This window comes from Hirundo rustica, chromosome 2 (genome assembly GCF_015227805.2).
Source record: "Hirundo rustica isolate bHirRus1 chromosome 2, bHirRus1.pri.v3, whole genome shotgun sequence".
NCBI classification, from domain to species: Eukaryota; Metazoa; Chordata; class Aves; order Passeriformes; family Hirundinidae; genus Hirundo; species Hirundo rustica.
In genome coordinates, this window is record NC_053451.1 from 59,129,584 (window position 1) to 59,148,031 (window position 18,448).

The 18,448-nt window shown below is 35.8% G+C and overlaps 1 long non-coding RNA gene across 1 annotated transcript in view; it reads left to right on the forward strand.

The window, feature by feature from the left end:
- The first annotated feature begins 6,478 nt into the window (after positions 1 to 6,478).
- Positions 6,479 to 18,448, forward strand: part of LOC131378495 (uncharacterized) — a 62,570-nt gene continuing 50,600 nt past the window's right edge. Inside the window, exon 1 of the long non-coding RNA XR_009207575.1 lies at positions 6,479 to 6,750. This is a non-coding gene — a long non-coding RNA (uncharacterized LOC131378495). The remainder of the gene's footprint in view (positions 6,751 to 18,448) is intronic.

Below are 18,448 nucleotides of genomic sequence, written 5' to 3' on the forward strand. Positions count from 1 at the left end.
GCATCATTATTAATATTAAACTTTTTCTGCAAAAATGTCTTATTTCTGTAATAATTACTTTTGATTAAAAATAATTCTTGACCAAGACAAATCCACATGGAATGGGCCTGACAATCTGTAGTCCTGAGCCCTTGCAAAATCAGTAAAGAGCTTACAGACTTGTGAAAGTAGAAATACGATATTACATAGCTACAGAATTACAGGTCAAGATTCTACCCGTGACCTGTATCTTTCTAATCCATTGAGCAGAGATTGAAAGTCGAGCCTAATTCACCAACACTTGTGGACTGCTGTGATAATGCAGAATAATGAAGAACTGATTATTCAGCCTTCCATGAAAGACCTTTAACTGCATTGCAAGTTGAAGAGGTTGAAGCAGGCAGTGTGCTGGTACTTCTGACTTGCATGTACCAGACACAAAATAAATTACTCATATAAAACTTATGAATATTGTCAAATAACCGTAGTGCAAACATATTTCAGGTGCTGACTCAACACCAGATTTGTTATTGAAAAGTCAGTCTTCTTTGAGAACAGATATCTAAAAGAATATATTATTTTATTTCAGTTTGGCAAAGTGCTGAAGTAATGGGTTATTTAGTCTGCATTTTCCCAGATATGACTGTTGAATAATTTTTGGAAAGTTGTTTTCCTTGGCAGTCCCAGCACACTCCACTGAGGCAGACAAGCACAATCACATTTTCACAACTTTATACGACTGAAGCCACCAGATATATAGCAATGAGACTCCTGCCATAAAATACAGGGGGAAAATTGCCTTGTGTTCTGTTTTTTGTATGAAGAAATAAGAACACCTATAAACATCTTGAAATAACAAATTAAGAAAAATAGATTGCCTTATAAAATATTCATACAGTCCTTTCATGGGAAGACAAGTCAGTGATTTGCAGAAATTAAAAGGAATTCATATTCCTGAATAATAATAATAATAAAGGACAAACCTAGATATTTACTCTATAAATGCTTCAATGTAAAAAACTGCATCACTCTCCCTTCAAAAAATTGCTCTGAGCAATATGGTAATGAACCAATCTGGAGGACAAACAGTCCTTTATTCATGGTGTCATGGGAAATGGGAGAACTTAGGTTAAACTTGTACATCTGTGTCTTTCATTATTTAAATCCAGTAGCTTATTACGCTAATACATAAATATTAAAATCTGGTAGAATTATAAAGAAGAGAAAAGAAAACTTGGGAAATTAAATGATGCATAGCTGCTAAACAAAGCTTAAATACTCAGATTAAGAACAGCAAAAAAGAAGATCTTTCAACTTTTTTTTTTTTTTTTTGTTACTTTATTCTAGTGTCAATAAGAAGTGATCTTGGTCTAGCAAAACTTTCTTTTTCTTTTTTTTCAGAATCAGGATTTAATAGTGTCTTCTAGATGCAGAATACAGCTGAGTGTGAAGAACGGTACCTAACTGTAGAAAAGGATAGGACAGAGGGTCTGCTCTCACATGATCTCCAAAAATAATCTGTAAAGTCTTTGTATTTTAGTTCTATTTGTTTGAACATCGAAGAAAATATGGTCATCTTAAAATTTTGCTAAGTGTCACATCCTGAGTCAGATTAATATCTTCAATTTTGCCAGCTTTAGGACAAAAGGAGGAGTTATAGCAGTTCTTTGGAAAATCCATGAGATATATATATATATTGGTTTGGTCCTTTGGATTGACAAAGGTGTATGGAATACAGTTAATGGAAAAACCCAATAAGCCATTGAATTTAATATAAACTGCATTATAGTCAGTTCATAAATTAAAATTTGAGTGCAGGTTCTTATGTCTGTGTCTGTGCATATCCATACAGTTACTGGTCTTCACATTTCTATGTTTTTTTTCCAATTAAATAACACTTTTAATGAGGCCTTAATAAAAAACAAACAAACAAAAAAAGCAATTATTTCCCAATTTGTGTAATAATAGCTTTAAATATTCTTCTAGTAACTGACCCTCCAGTCAACCTACTTCAATGTGCTGATTTTTCCCCTTTATTTTCTTTTTTTAAAATTATTGCTTAGAATAATGGGAGATGAAATATCGAAAAATTTGGCCACTGCTTAAAAATTGAATGCCTTTTTTGGCTTTAGCAAAAAAAATGTCACAAGATTAGATGCACTACTCCATCACCCAAAATCACTTGATTTATACTTTTGTTCATTTGTTTATGTCTTGGATGACTTACACATGATCCCTCAGCATCCTTCTGAGGAAAGGCCGTTGTTTCTTCATAGTTTCTTTACTGGGCATTTACGTTGTTACATAATTTTTCCCCTAATGGAAGGAAGGGAGAAAAAAAAAAAAAAAAATCTAAGAGGGAAGCACAAAAAATATCTTACTATCATCTTGTTAACCAAACCATGGAGAAAAAACACTTGTTATCATAATAAACTGTAATTCTCTCATTTTATCTAGTGACATGCATTCAGGTAAAACAATGTATAAAATCTAAACACATTTTAAAGCCTTTTTTTTTTTAATAGACTGCTATTTAAGACAGAACATCCTAGTGTTTCTGTGGATATCAGAACCTCTTCCCAGTCTTAGAATTGTGAAATTTTACTGAAAAAAAAGCTGAAGGATATATTTATATAATTTCATTAATGTCTTAAAATTATGTTAGATTAAAGACCCATCTGGTGTCCAATGCACAGAAACCACTAGTGGAGAATTCCAGAGAATCCACTACATGAACAAAATAAATATTTTCTTAGAGCTTATAGTGATCTACGCTTCAGAGATTTCCTGGGCCAGAGGAGGTGGCCTTGGAAATATCTTTCAACAGATTTTTCATGAATAAAGATATTTAAATTAAAACCACTACCCATCTAACCATTTATTAAATAAAAGGTGAAAGAAAATAATGCAGTGTCTTCGCGTTGATAGTTTTTATGGATAGGTTTTCTCTCTGTGTACCTACATAAAACGTGTGTTTGGGAGTACCACAGAAGGAGAAAAGATTAAAAAGTTAAATTCAAAGTCCATATTATCAAGCCTTTTCTCAGAATCACAATAAAATGGACAAAGTCCAGTCAGATTTAGTATCCAAAATAGTCACAAAAAAAAATTAAGATGAAAGAACAATGTTTCAGGGAAGTATGTCTGTAAGCAATTATAGGTAAGTTAATAAGACAAAATCAAAGGAATAGTTCACAGATCCTCTCCACACATCTCAGAGGAACAGTCCGAAACAACCAACTTCACAAAAACTGTGGATTCTGGATTCATCTTATCCTTCATTGTTAGACAAACTGTTGAGATGAAAGGTTATTATCTTGTGCAATATGCATGATTTACCTATATGCTAAATTTCTGTGGGTTTTGTTGGGCTTTTTATTAATTTTTAAAAACAATTACTTTAATAGAAATATTTACAATTCAAATTTCTCTTTTCATCATTTTTTAACTTTAGGGGGAATTTTATCAGTATGCAAATCAATAACCCAGAACTTGCTAGAGAATGAAATAGGAATTTGATAAACAAAGAAAAAGGTGGCAGGCAGCTTTTTCTCAGCTTGCAGCTCCCATGAATATCACAAGAATTTCAAATAGCACTTTATTGCATTCACTACAGTTTTTACACCCTATGTTTCTTTCCATGCATCTAAACTTGTTTTTGAGGTCTTCCTTCTCTTGAGGACAGCGTGTACTTACTAACTAAGGCTCTTAAAAATATAATCAAACAGCTAATTGCCAGACATTTCAAAGTAGACAGATGATTGCAAAAGCAGAAGAGTGTGTCATGAACTTTCCAAAAAGGTCTGTCCACTTAGCCATTAATAGAATGGATGAAAGGTACTCAGAAATCAGCCTGTAGCTGGACTAATCACATCTAGCTCTGACCTCCTAAAGGGAAGATGTCTATAGTCACTGATGAAACACAAGTGTCTAGCATCAGTGGGATGATTTACCATTTTGAAAGGGTTCAAATTATGAAATGAGTCACACTAAAATATCTCTCTGCTTTACTCTTCTCTTTGCTCTTGACTGTCTACCCATGATGGACACCGGTTGCCTAAACATTGGAGTCAGGTGATGTGTCAAATCTGCTGGACTAGCCAAAATGTTCACAGCGGAAAACAGGAGTGTTTTGAGAGGCACTTTTTTTGCAGAGGCCGATGGAAGCCAGCTGATCAGATCAAGTCAGATGACTGGGCTCCTAGGGTGGCAGAATATTCACTTTTACAGAGGGATTGAACTCCAGATTACAGTCAGTACATACACTTAGCACTTTATTCAGTTGTTTTTACAGGAGTATCTATTTTTTGAAATGCCTAGTGGCATTCTGACTGTTCTCTAGGTGCATGGATGTTTCACTTGTCATTACAAGATTCTTTAGCTTGAATATTCTAACATTGTTGAAGTCCTAATTCAGTCAATTGAGTAGAGTCTTTCATAACGCACACCAATCAAAGATACCTTTAAATATGAACTTAGACCTAAGAACTCTCTTTAAATATTCCCATAGCTTCAGTTGTAGCAACTTAAAGTTCAGTATTTATGAACACTGGAAAAAAACTTAGCAGAATGATGAGGATAAACTCTGTTAATAATTATCTTAATAATACTCAGCCACATTTTGGCAGTATAAAAAGAATATTATTTCCTCAGGGTAAATCAGCAAAATTTTTCTAAAATACCTTCATGAGTAATTGTCGCTTGTCTCTAACAGAGCTACTGCCTCTGTTTTGCCCAGGGTAGCTCGAGACTGCGACAAGACAGGAAAACTCCCCTGGGCCCTAAAAACCTGAGGAGTTGCAAAGGGGCTTTTTCCCCTTATCATGAGAGAGACCCCATTGATGGCGGGGGAAAGAAGTCAGACTTGATCTGAGGGGAAGTCTAAGGTCTTTATTCCAGTGTTTGTCCCGTCCTGTATAGACATCTGCCTCAGACTGCAGCTCGAAGCAAGTCAGAGCTGAGGCCTCATGGTCCGGGCTTAAATGCAGGGGAGGGGCTAAGGGAGGGGACAAACCAACACCCAATGAGGGAAAAGGTGGGCGTGGAACAGGGTTGGAGGGACATTCAAAGAAACCAATGGGAACATAAAGGGGGGAACCTCCTTGGCCCTTGCCCTATCATTCTATGTCTCTACCTGAACTCTCCAGAAGCTGGGAGGAACAGCCGAATGATAGACAGGGTCCGCAGGAGGGGACTGGGAGGAGTGTGGGAAGTTTGGCAGGGAAGCGGGGCAGGGACAATTTTCCAGGAGAACTGGGGAGTACAGAACACACCATTATAACACAAAACCCAAAATAAAAATTAAATACAATATGAAAAGAAATAACACACAGCAACAATATTCTGCTAACTATTTCTGAACATTGACATTTTTTTAGGATAACTACATGTCATTTTGCAGGCAGATGCAAACTTTTCTCTCTGAGCCTCAGGAGAGATTCTGGTCCCAGAGTGAATAACTGAAGTTAGTAAGTCTATAGGATGGTGTGGCAAGTACTATATTGGAAGTAGGAGGTGAATAAAGTTTACTTTAGAGGTGGCAGAAACCTCAATGATTATGATGTCTCGGTCCAATAATAATGTCTACTTGACAATGTTATTTCTATGGGTTAGTCTGAACCAAACTGCCACTCTTGCATGACTGCTTGCCTTTCTCCACAAATGCAATCAAAACTTTGAGACATCCATTCCCAGCCATGAATAGTGAATGAGATTTGATTTTTTTCCCTTCTGTCTGCAAATCTTTTTTTTTTTTTTTTTTTTTTTTTTTTTTTTTAATGGTGATTAGAAGCTTTAAATATTTGCAGTTATTAAAAAAAAAATGTTTGCACAAATTTATTTATGCTTTATTAACATTTTAAGAAACATTATGCACTGATCATGTTACCATGGAAAAGAAAACATTTGAAAAATTGCACAACTGTTTTGTCAAAAGCAAAAAGCAGAACAAAACTACATCCACAATTCCTTTCTCCTGAGCAGTGATTGCATAGAGAAACATGGAAAAAATTGCAGACAGATACCTTTGTCTTTATTATGTCCATGGAATACTTTGTGGTAGAAAGACATTTTTGCCATATTAATGTCATGCAGCTGAACAGTTGCCCTCAGGACTTTTCCCTGTGATGCTAGCTGAATAGTTGAGAGGAACAACCTTGCTCAGGTGAAAAAAGGGTAAAAAAATTAAGACATTATTTTTTTCCTCAATCTTTCACAGTGTTCCTAATGAAGACAAAATATGTGAAACAGAGACAATGAGCATCTGAAGGAGGATGTCCTGGGGTGACTGTGTATCCCCAATCATCTGTTGGGTGCAGGGGGGGAGGGCAAGCGCAGTTTGTTTTTCCCCAGGAAAACTCTGCTCATCGGAGTGACCTTGAAGTGGGGGAGTTGGAACACGGCAAGACGAAGGAAGCTCTGTTGTTTTTTCCCCGGCAGTTAGTTAGTTTAGTGATAGCATAGTTAGACGCTGTAGAATAGCTGAAGATTTTTGCCTTTTTTTTCTTTTTTTTTTTTTTTGTCCTTTTTTTTTCCTTCCTTTTTGCTTTTTTGCCCTCTCCTCGGATCTGTTCCAACCTCTCCGGACTAAGGACCTGGGGAAGCACCGGGGGCCTCCACAGGGGATCCACCCCACCAAGACCAGTCCTGCACATCTCCTTTTCTCCCAACGTCAGCGGAGACAGAGCGGTGGAGCACAGTGACGATCCTCAAGAGGAGACTTTCTTTAAGTTTGTTATCCCTCCGTAAGCGGCACGAAGCTCTTGTCATCAGGTATTGTGCTGGGAGTGCTTTGCCTGTTCAATAAACAGGTTTTTTCCACTTCTCTCTGAGGAAGTCTTTTCCCGAACTGGTTGGGGGAGGGGAGGGGGGCCCCTTGGGAGGATTTCTCCCAAAATCTGACTGAAACCACCGCAGAGGAACAATACTTAAAGAAAGAATTGCAAAGGATTTTTGAGTCATGTTTCATTTCAATATAACTTTGTTCTCTCTGTATTCCATCTTTTCATCTGTATCAAAGATAAGAAGAGAAATGAGGGACTCCAAAAGGAAAGAAAAGAAAGAAAAAAAAAAAACTTTCTCAAAACTGTCTGTAAAAATAACTGCTGTAATCCAAACTTTTGGTTAATGCTCATGTAACATGTTATGCAGCATATACCAATCATGCAGCATATACCAATCATGCACTGTTGCTCTGTGTTATTTGGCTTCATACTGTATTTTATTTTTATATTGGGTTTTATAATGGTTTGTTCTGTACCCCTCTGTTCTCCTGGAAAATGTAATATCCCAAAGTTTGTCCCTGCCCTACCCCCAGCAGATCTCCCACATTCTTCCCAGTCCCCCTCCTTGAATGTAATCCAACCCAGTTCCATTCCCACCTTATCCCTGATTGGGTATTTGCTTGTCCCCGCCTTTATCCCCTTCCCAGGATATAAACCAAAGCCACATGTGGTCTGGTCTCTTGATCTGGGCAGTGGGATGGGGCTCGTGACCCAGACCTAGGTCTGGGGCAGCACCACAGAAGAAAGACTGAATAAAGCCTTGGTTTCAAGGCTTTGACCTCTGGATCAAACGCAGACCTCCTTTCTCTGCCATCGACGGGGTCTTGCTGTCTCTGCTAAGGGAAAGGTTCTCGGCCACCTCCTGGGTTTTGGGACCCTGAGGTGTTGGAGAGGATGAAAGAGGAAAACCTTACAAATATGATTGCTTGGATTCTAAAGCATGAAACCTATGAGTGAAATAGAAATGAAAGCAAGCTTTGAGATGTAGGATGCCAAGCCGGGAGACAGTGATTGAGTTAGCTGAAGGCAAGATCCCTGTTGACTGAGCAATACCCCTAACAGACAAAGGGATGCCAAGGGTCCAAGGGGGAGGGGCCCTGCCAAGGTGACAGGGAAAAGGAGTCTAGAAACTAGCTTTTAGGGTTTGGAATGTGGCACAGTATGGTAATGTAGTAGTTCCTATAGGCTGTATGTAAATTCTGTAGCACTTGTGTCTTGTACTGGTTGGTTAGCGTAAACTAGAATATTCAACACAGAAGGAGATATAATGTAACAAGAACTGAGGCCTCTTGGCTTGGGCAGGCTTTTAGCTGAGGCTAGCAGCTTAAGCAAAGCTCTTGTACTCACGAACTATGAAATAAAACACATGTTTCAAGAGCTGGACTTCAGAGATCTCTCTCATTGCTGTCCCCGTTCTCTCTCTCACACTGAGGAAATTCCTTCTAACTGCAGCTTGGGTGAAAAGGAGCCGGAGAGCTCCATGAGAGAGAGACAAGCCACAATGCACAGTTCTAGAAAAGAAATTATCAACTTAAATATATCCTTTCATCTCCTGCCTAGATTTTAAGGGAATGCCTATCAGATGGGGTATTTTACTGGAACCAGTTGCATGCCACAATATTCTCATTTGATTTTCTTATAAAGTGACACTCCTCAGATGTGAAAGATTATGTCTATGAAATTATATCACATAATGTGAAAAGAGAAAGGGCAGGATCACGTGTTTATCCAAATAGCTACACTGCAGTCGCAAACCACTGAACAGTAGTGGTGCATGTACATAGGAGAACATAGCTATCACCATTGTGAAATCCTAGATATACTAAAAAACCAAAAAAAGCATAATTCCTACATGGACAAATAAAATATATTTGCCTCTTTAGCATCTGTCAAAGACTAACTTCATAAGCTTATTACCCAAATGAATTCATTATGCATTTTATATTTTCTCTCCGACCAAATCCTCTCTCTATAGATGGTGCTATATATGTATATCAAAGGGGGTCAATTGACACATTTGGTGTTATGAATCAAGTGTTAAAAAGTGCTAAGACTGTACTGTCTAATCTAAATACTTTTTATTTGTTTGTTGGTTTGGTTTTTTGTTTGTTTGTCTTAATTCTGATCTACTATATGGGGTATTTACCTTAATTTACCTTACTACCATTGATTTTATAACTACTCTTAAATTAAATACAGACATAATTCCATTACTGAACATCTGACGCAGGCATAAAGTGGATATACAACATTTCCAAGAATCAGACTAAATATTTGTTAAATGTTTACACTTCTTGCAAAGGGTGAAAATTTTCTGGGTACCTTCTGCACTGATGTCTGAATGGGTGGGGATAAATTTAGCCTTCAGCAAATGAGGCCTAAAAAATAAAGAAACTAATATTAATTCTAATATTGTTATGCATAACAATGGAATTAAAAACTGAATCCTTGATGCACAAACAGAGCTTTTATTTGTACTACAAAAGAGCTCATGGACTGAGAAACATCTGTTTTACCAACATTAGAAGTTAAAATGTTTGTAAATTGCAAAGGTCCTCTTCTCAATTTTAGATTTCAGTTTACAGAGAAGTAAAATTTACTACTCTATTGCTTGTTTCCAGAGATGGAGGACATTAATACAGATTTAATAGGGATTTTGGAATGATTGGGGGTGTTTTTCCTACAGCAATGAAAAGAACTGCCAACATTTGGCTGATGTGAGTACTTCACTGTTGTTTGGATTTCATTGTACATATTTACTGTGAATAATATGTTAATGCAGCTATAGCCATTCTTAAGTGTCATTTTAGTATTAGAAATGGAAGTAAAAAAAATAAATAATTTTTCCTTTGAAATTAGAAGTGCTCTGTTTTCTAAAAGTATTGAAATTACTGAATTCAAAAATGTAATGGAAGATGAAAGCTGGTTAAAGGACTCTGGATATAGCCCCTTATTGGAGGAAGTTCTGTTGCTAAGCAACAAAACCCGTAAAGTGTTAGGTTCATAAAGCACTGATTAATTAATATACTTAGTAGATAGTGAACAAAGTCATAAATTGCACTTGAAAGTTTATATTAAACAACAGTGTGAAACATTTCAGGTAGCAGCTTCAACATTCACTTAAAATTGGAGCCTTGAATCAGAATTCCACTACTTCCAGGGGGGATCTAAAGCTGGACACTGCTGCAGATTTCAGTCTAAATTTATCTGTGTTGAATATCCAATGTGATGAAGGCTTACTATCTTACTTTGAAAGATAAATCTGGCTGATGTGAGTTGTGAGAAATTAATTCACAAGGATTCCTTTGTTAAGAACATAATTAGAAATATACTACCTGATTTTTGATTATAAGTCAAATAAGAAAACTAAACAAAGGCTGCATTTTTATGTATCAGTTTCATATTCTGATGCTGAATAAACTGAAACTTCTCCACAATAAGAGAACAGCTTAGATTGTAATTCAATTGAGTAATTCTAGAAGCATTTTAAAAGGTTCAACTGTGTAGGAGAAACTTAAATTGAGGGATCTTGAAAAATAAAAAGATAATAAATTAAATACATTCTGGAAAATTTTGGCTTTACAGTATCAAAAGGCACGCAGGATCATGAAAAATTAATCAAGGAAACCTTACTAAAAGTCCTGTGCCATAATGTCATTCTGCTAAATATTTGTATCACTGCAAGTTCTATAATGGCAGAAGAAATAAAATGGAAACAAAAGGAAAAAAATACTAAACATAATTGTTGGTTATTGCGGTAATTCAAAGATCAAAATTCCAGTATGAGTGTGAAAACAAAAACAGACTCCAAGAACTCTTGTTCGAGATAGGACTGCTTCGGGTATCTGTATCTGAAAAAACCCAACCCAATCCAAAGCCAACAGACAAACCAAAATACCAAAATTTATTTATTAATTAAACCAAATTTCATTTATGTTATATTGCAATTGTGTGCTAAACCTCATAGACTAATTAACTGATTTTTCAATCTGTATTTTTAATATAAGTGTTAAAGCTCTTCTGATGAATGAAAATATAGCTGTGTTTTTAGGATTTGATTTCTGCTAAACAATCTGAAATTCACCTGAAAATCATGAACAGTGTAAAATGTTATTTATAATAATTACTTACTTAACAGAGCAGTTCTTTTTCTTGACATTAGGATCTTCTTGGTGTTGCAATTTGGGGAGCAATTCTGGACGCCAGTGCAAGGATTTGTGGATCTCTAAGTGTATGAAGCTGAGAGAGTGCAGTGTTCTGCAGAAGTATGTGAGCTTGTGATGACAGGGAATGTCAGAGTTTTGCTAGGGCAACACTCTATCTACACTCCAACAGTTTTATTTTCCCATGACTAGAAAAAACCCAAATGCAATGCACTAAGACTGCTGTATTGCACCTGGTATTTGAGTATGGGTCTGCAACCTGCTGCTTTCTCACCTTCATCTGATGCTGTTACAGATTAGATTTTCTACTAGAGATACATTATTTATTGGAGGAACTATTCTTGGCAATTTTCTGATTTATATAATGGGTTTTGATATTCACAGACATGTCAAATGTATATGAATACATTTTTTAGGTGCTTTGTTAGACACTTAATTCTACTGAATTTTGAAGGAAGACTAACTTAATAATACTCCTGAAAAATCAAATATTATACATAAAATAACAGGAAAAAAGTTATCTTCATAAATTGTTTTCACTTGTTTGTCTAAATTAATAACTTTAGTGTAGACTGCCTCAACAAAATTATCTTAAGAGAGCAAACAAGGAGCTCTGCAGATACTTGAAGTTGTACTTTTTTCACTGCATAGAAATATCCTGAATAACATGCATTGGCTTAAAAATGAACTACAGCATCAGCTGAATTGGCTGTTTCTAACTTGCTAGAATTCTGTTTATTTTGTGCTTGAGAGACTGAAGGGTGATGGGGGCAGAGGGGGTGGGGGGTAGCTGTGTTTGGAAGGCAAATGTGAGATAAGTAAACCTTGTGTTCCCTTTCACTGGAATCTGTGCCTAGTTGCTTCACCCTTTTGAAATAAGCTCACACTGCTCAGTTCTACAATCCTTATTCCTGCTGAGAAACACTTAATAGAGAGAAGAGGCTCCTGGGTATCAATGAAACTACTTAGAAGAACTGTACTACTCCAGCTGAGTAAGGGCTGAAGAATCAAACCCACAAGAACAAGACCTGAAAGATGTGCTGTTAAAGCAATTAGAGCTGCAAGCAGGATAGCTCCCCTTCTGGGATTTTAGTGTGAAAATGAAGGTCTAATAACATTTGTTTTCATCATGTTGACTTGCTGAGCCAGTTGCAAGGAAAGACTAAAAATAATGCTAGGAGAACACAATGGCATACAATATCCTAAAGCTTCTGGGAAGGAGGACACTTGAGTGAATCAAGCAGTGTGCTCTCACTACAGTGCTAATAAATAGTAGAGATTTGTGACTATCATTTAGGGGATGAAAAATAATCTGCAGGTGGGGTGATGCTTCCTTTCTGGAATCTAGCTCCTTACTGGTTTAATTTATTTTATTCTGATACTCAAAAGTGTACATTAATAAATATAAAACTTAAATATTTATTAAATAATAAATAAATAATTTTTAAATAATATTTCTCTCACTCTTTAGTAGAAACTTAAGTTTACTGTATTGTGTTACATGCTTATTAATATTCCATGAAATTAAAAAGTTGAAAAAAACACAAGGTCCATGGGGATTGACACATCAAGTGCCACTAAGTCAGACAATGAATGTTTACAACATTTTGCCTGCTTTTAAATACCAGCATTACCTTTTATATATACATATACATAGGTATATAAACACTATACGTATATGTATATATGTTTGCAGAAACCTGCAGAGATTGGTCCTTATAATATTAAGCTGTGTAGGTGGCAAAAAGGACCCGTTTCAAGGTATGATAGCAGAAGCTTAAAATTATAATTCTTCTATGGAAGCAACAGAAATATACAACAATATCATTTCATGGTAGCAAGGTCCAGCAAAGCTAATAATAATGATTTTGAATTGTATATTACCAATACATCAGCACATGCTTTCTGACTCAATACGTGAAAATCTATACCTCAACAGCTTTTTTTTTTTTTTTTTTTTTTTTTTTTTTTTTTTTTTTAACGTAGCTTCTTCCAATAAATCAGTGAGTGTTTGTTGGAGATTTTATTATGCGAACCAAGCAGAATCTAAGAAAGGGAGAACCATATGTTAAAAGAAATTTGTTCTGAAAAAGGAATGCTTTGATACTGGAGACAAGCAGCACAGCAGGAGCTTAAACAAATGAAAACACCTTGGTGTGTGCTATTCTTCTCTGGTGACAGCTTTGTAGAGGGCATCTAGCTGTTAGAGAGCAATTTAAGAGAAGGATCTGGCAGCATGTAGCATCATCGTATCACAACAAAGGAAGAAAATGAGATCTTGCTCTTTTTTTTTCCCCATGAAATTCATACTGATAGTCTCTGTTTTCTATGTTGAATGCATTTATGTGGTGCATGTGGGCAACGGTGCAGGGGGATACTTTTGCAGTAGTATGCATTAAATTTCCACTTAAGAGTAGTTCCTGCCCTTCTGGAATTCTTTGTATTGGTTTGGTTTTTCCGGAGTTACTCAATAAAGAATTAGTGGTTGGAAAGATTGAAAAGTGGAGATACATTTCCCAGTGAGGGAGAGTAGCTTCAGAGGCAGAGACACAATGTTCCTTCTTTTTACCCTGCAGCAAGAAACAGTGGGTGACTCAGGGGAAATGGTGAAGACATGGGCATACTTCTTATCAGAACACTAATAACATGCTCCCATTTTGCATCACTCATTTGCGTGATGACAGTTGTTTCTCCTCATGTGTTGCCAATCCTCCCTCGGCACAGGGGGACACAGTGCAATTCCCTGCAAGAAGCAGTTTATGAAATAGTAAGGATGAAATTTCTTCTCGCCTCACAGTTTTTCATATGGTACCTTTCCAAGGTCTTTGCCATCAGGAACCTCTAGCATAATGCAATTCAGGAATGACTTTCTCCTCTCTTTCTGTCCCAAATAATGTTACAAGTATGCTGCTTTGCTGCCTAAACTTTTATGATTTTCTATCTTTTATTTTCTTACTTGATTTCTTTCCTAGCTTGTTAGCAGCTAGTGTCACACTGCCCAAAGAATGGTTAGTCCTGATCAAATAAATGTTTCCTTTAATACAAGGCACCTCTGTCCCACTTCTATGTTACAGTTAGAAAAAGAAGTGTCATTTTCAAAAAGTGGGATACTACTTCTGTAAAAAGAAAAAAAAGAGTTTTTAAATGTTTTTTTTTGTAAGAATCCAAGACATACAAACAAACCTCTTTAGTAATGCTGATGCTATCAGTCCCAATGATGTTGTTACAAGTTTGAGATAACTTGAGTTTATTGTAGGTATTGATTTTATAATTCAGTCTTATAATTTCTTTTCATGTACACTTATATAATGAGTTTTATGCATTACAGTTTCTTCCCTTTAATTTTTTTAACCCTGGCAAAACAGCAATCAGAAAAAAAATCAGAAGAATAGCAAGTGCTACCTCCAAAGTTAATGGGAGACATTAAAGCATCCCTTCATTTTTCTGAGGAAGGCAAAAGATTTTTTACAGGTATCTGTAATAATTAAGAGAGTTTAAAAAGGAAGGGAGCACCAAACACACGCAACATGAACTTCAAATAGTTTCCTAAGACTAAAAAAGGTTGGTTTTTTTTCTATCACAGCTCAGAGGAAGGAAGGAAGGAAGGAAGGAAGGAAGGAAGGAAGGAAGGAAGGAAGGAAGGAAGGAAGGAAGGAAGGAAGGAAGGAAGGAAGGAAGGAAGGAAGGAAGGAAGGAAGGAAGGAAGGAAGGAAGGAAGGAAGGAAGGAAGGAAGGAAGGAAGGAAGGAAGGAAGGAAGGAAGGAAGGAAGGGAGGGAGGAAGGGAGGGAGGGAGGGAGGGAGGGAGGGAGGGAGGGAGGGAGGGGGGGGGTAGGGGGGAAGGAAGGGGGGGGGGGTAGGGGGGAAGGAAGGGAGGGAGTGGGGGGAGAGAGCAGGGGGAGAAGGATGTGGTAAGTTTGTTTCCTTAAGGACAGGCAGAAACACAAATGTGGAGATGGCATATTCAAATTTTTTCTTTGGGGAGAGAAGAGGATAGGAGAAAGTCCTACTGCAAATTCAGAAGTGACTGTAAATATCATGGATCATGCTGCATCTTAGGCACTGTCACAGTCTTATTCCCTGGCACCTAAGAATTTTTTCTTTAGAGCTTTCAGTGCAATTGCTTCTGATCCATTAAAAAACACTGATATCCTTCCCTTTACAACAGAATGACCTGGAACAAGACATATCATTTTGGTTGCATCATGATTTTTCTCAAATCTCTGTAAGACTAATAGAATCAGAAAATGAAGATTAACTAACTGATTTTCATTGACTTTTTTTTTTTTTTAATCTTCACACAGCACTATACAACACACATATTAGTAAAGTTATCTTTTAATTATTATTTATACTCTCTTACATGAGTCCTAAAACTGAGTATTAGAACTGAGGAACATTTAAGTGTATTTAGGTGTTTAGATCAAGAGCCTAAAATCATAAGGCTTACATTTAGACATATCATGTAGTATAATTAAATAAAAATACTCTTAAAAATATTTAAAATTAATCATGAATAAATTTTGTGAGCTTCAAGATTAGATTTTTTTTTTTTTTTGATCCCCAGGTTCTTTTATATAGCTCTATGTAGAAAAATAATAGTGATAAATACACAACTAATGATTTCATTGCTCTGTAAACTGGCTATCAATGTTCTTCTGAAATCTTAGCAAGGAAGAAAAAGAAGAATCAGGCACAGAAAAGCATGTCCACCTGTATTTCCTCTTTTGTTGGTCAGATCTAGTGTTTTTATTCAGTGCAACAGGAGCAGGATAAAGATGCCTACGGGAAACCATTTGACTGCTGGGAGGAACAAAAAAAAGCCAATTTAAAGAATCATACCTATTTCTATTGTTATAATTTAGATTCTAGATGAATCCAAAAAACATGCCAGGTCTGAAACACAAAATCTCAAACATGTGATAGTTTATGTCTTCCAAAAACATAATCTACATAGTCTTAAATATCTGATTTTTTAAACATATTAATTAATACTATCAGATTGAAGAGTAGCAGAAGTATTTTAGATAATATTTCTTTGTTTTCAAGCAATAATTCAAAAGAAGTTAAATATTCAGAAATGAAACTCAAGTGGTGTGTTGCAAAACGGCCTTAGATAGTGAATTACAAGATGCCCTCATCCTTCTGTGGAATAGAGTATGGCTCTTGAAAAATCTTTTATCTATTTGTCCCTGTCCTTCTGCTACTTTTGATACTCAGGGAAATGTTTCCAGGGCAAATCATCTTCCATTTAGAAGCCTTTCTGTTGTGGGCTATACTCAATGACTTAGCTAGTTTGTTGTAATGCTTGGTAGAGCATCCTCAGGCTTATTTTCACACCTAAGCAAGATTTTGCTAGATGGTCTCTGAATTCACAGTCTTTTTCAGACAACTCAAGAGAGAAAATTGCTGATTATTTGGAAATGCTGTGTTGTATTTTTTGACTTTAAAAAGCAATCATTTCTTAGGATGATATGGATAATTTATGTAACTCAACATAGCTAAAATTTTTAAGAAAATTGTGGCTTTTTTTTAACCCTCACAATATGATTGCAAGAGGATAGAAATAAATTTCTACCTGCTTGGACATGACACTAGCAATTTTAGACCAATGTTAATGTTTAAGTATTAATGACTTCTGATGCAGCTTTCTAAGCAAATTCAAAAAAGATCTGACTCCTATAGATTTGCAAAACAGACAGTCTCCAAGTAACATATTTGATTCTAAGTCACATTTCTTGTTAGTTCTGTTCCTGAAATATATTCCTTCTTTCAATAAAGACAATCTTACTCTTGCTAATTCATTACACAGGAACTGGTTTTAAGCTAAATAAAAATCATCTCTGGCAAGCGTCATTCAAATAAATTATCATGTAGCACAACCACATAATACATTTTTTTCTTCACCTCTTCTCCCACATCCTGAGTATCCTAACCATTGTGCTATATCACAAAAGAAAAGCATCATCCTGTGGAAAAAAAAAAATAAAAATAGACACATAAAGGAAAAATATAGAGAAGAAAGAGAGTGAAAGGACTTTTATGGAGCAACAGGAAATCTATAGCAAAGAACTTTTGTGTATTAATCCAGTCTCACACCTTCCTAGGAGTTAGATTAATATGGCTTTCTATGTAAAGAATCATTAATGAGCGAAAAATATATACACACACTTTCAGAACTAAGTTTTGGGGAAATTAAAAGAAAAGTCTGATTAATTTTGGCTTGCTTTTTTGCGTATTTTTAATCCTCTTAGAATATTTCTGCAAACACTGATGACCTAGTCCAATATTTATTCTGGACAGCAGACTTAAAAAATCAAAATCTATTTAATTTCAAGGTCTTTTGTTCATCTTGATTCTTATACCATCTTCATCATTCTGCTTAATGCTGCATTTCACTCAGCTAACATTGGTTCACAAATGTTCTAAACTTATTTTCTTGTACAGGAACCTGTATCAAGACAGCTTCCAACCCTTTCATTCACTGGATACACATGAGGCAGTAAACAAGTCTCCATGGTTATTTGTCAGTGTTGCAAGTCCATCAGAGCTTGCATGTTCTGTCCATGAGGTCTCATTTCTAGTCTCTCAGTGTCTGTAGATTTGTTTCCAGTGAAATCTAAGGACCTTTCAGGCTCACTATTGATTTTATTATTAACAATTAATGGAAGGTATTAAACTTTTGAAAACAAAACAAAAAAGCCAAACAAATAACAAAAAAATTTGCATGGTTAACTGTAGAAAACAGAGAGCTTGGAAGCCGTACTTTGCTAGAGTTTACACATCTATCTCAGTACTATTTAAAACCTTCTACTTCTAGAAAGCATTTGCAGTGAGAAGTCTGTCTAAAATTCTTTTTTTGGAATATTTGTACAGTCACTGGACAGAATCTGACACAGTCAAAGAAAAAAAATATCTCCTTCAGCAAAATTATATTTTTAGCCCTCAAAAAAAATTCCAAGCACTACATAGTCCATAATACTTATTTAGACCTTTCAGAATTTCTGAATAGACTACATAGGCTTGGGGTTTTTGTTTCTCTAACAAACTCAAATTCAACTGACTACATGTTTTTAAAGAGTTGCGACAGTTTATGGATTCACGTACAGTGACTAATGTTGAGGCAATGGTTGTGAAATTATCATTTATCAACAGTGAGCTTTCATTTAAGACAGGCTTTTATTAATCTGATTTTCTTAGACATTTTTCCTGTTTAGCTACAATGGTCTAAATTCCTCTTCAAGCCTTCAAAGTCAATTATGTCATGTCAGGTCTAATCCTTGACCAGGTCCTTAGTTATCTACGGTATGTGTTTTATTCACAGTCAATGTGTCTAGAGACTGTGACAAAGTCTTTTCAATTCCACTGCTGCTGACAGAACAATGAGATTGAGCTTTAGGTCATCACTTAATAGTAATTTTACTCACATTCCTATTGCTTTCTCTTCTATTGTTTTGTTTTTGGGTTACAGAGAGACAATGCCTTCAAGGGAATTTAGATGTTTTCTTCATTTAATATTAATCTAT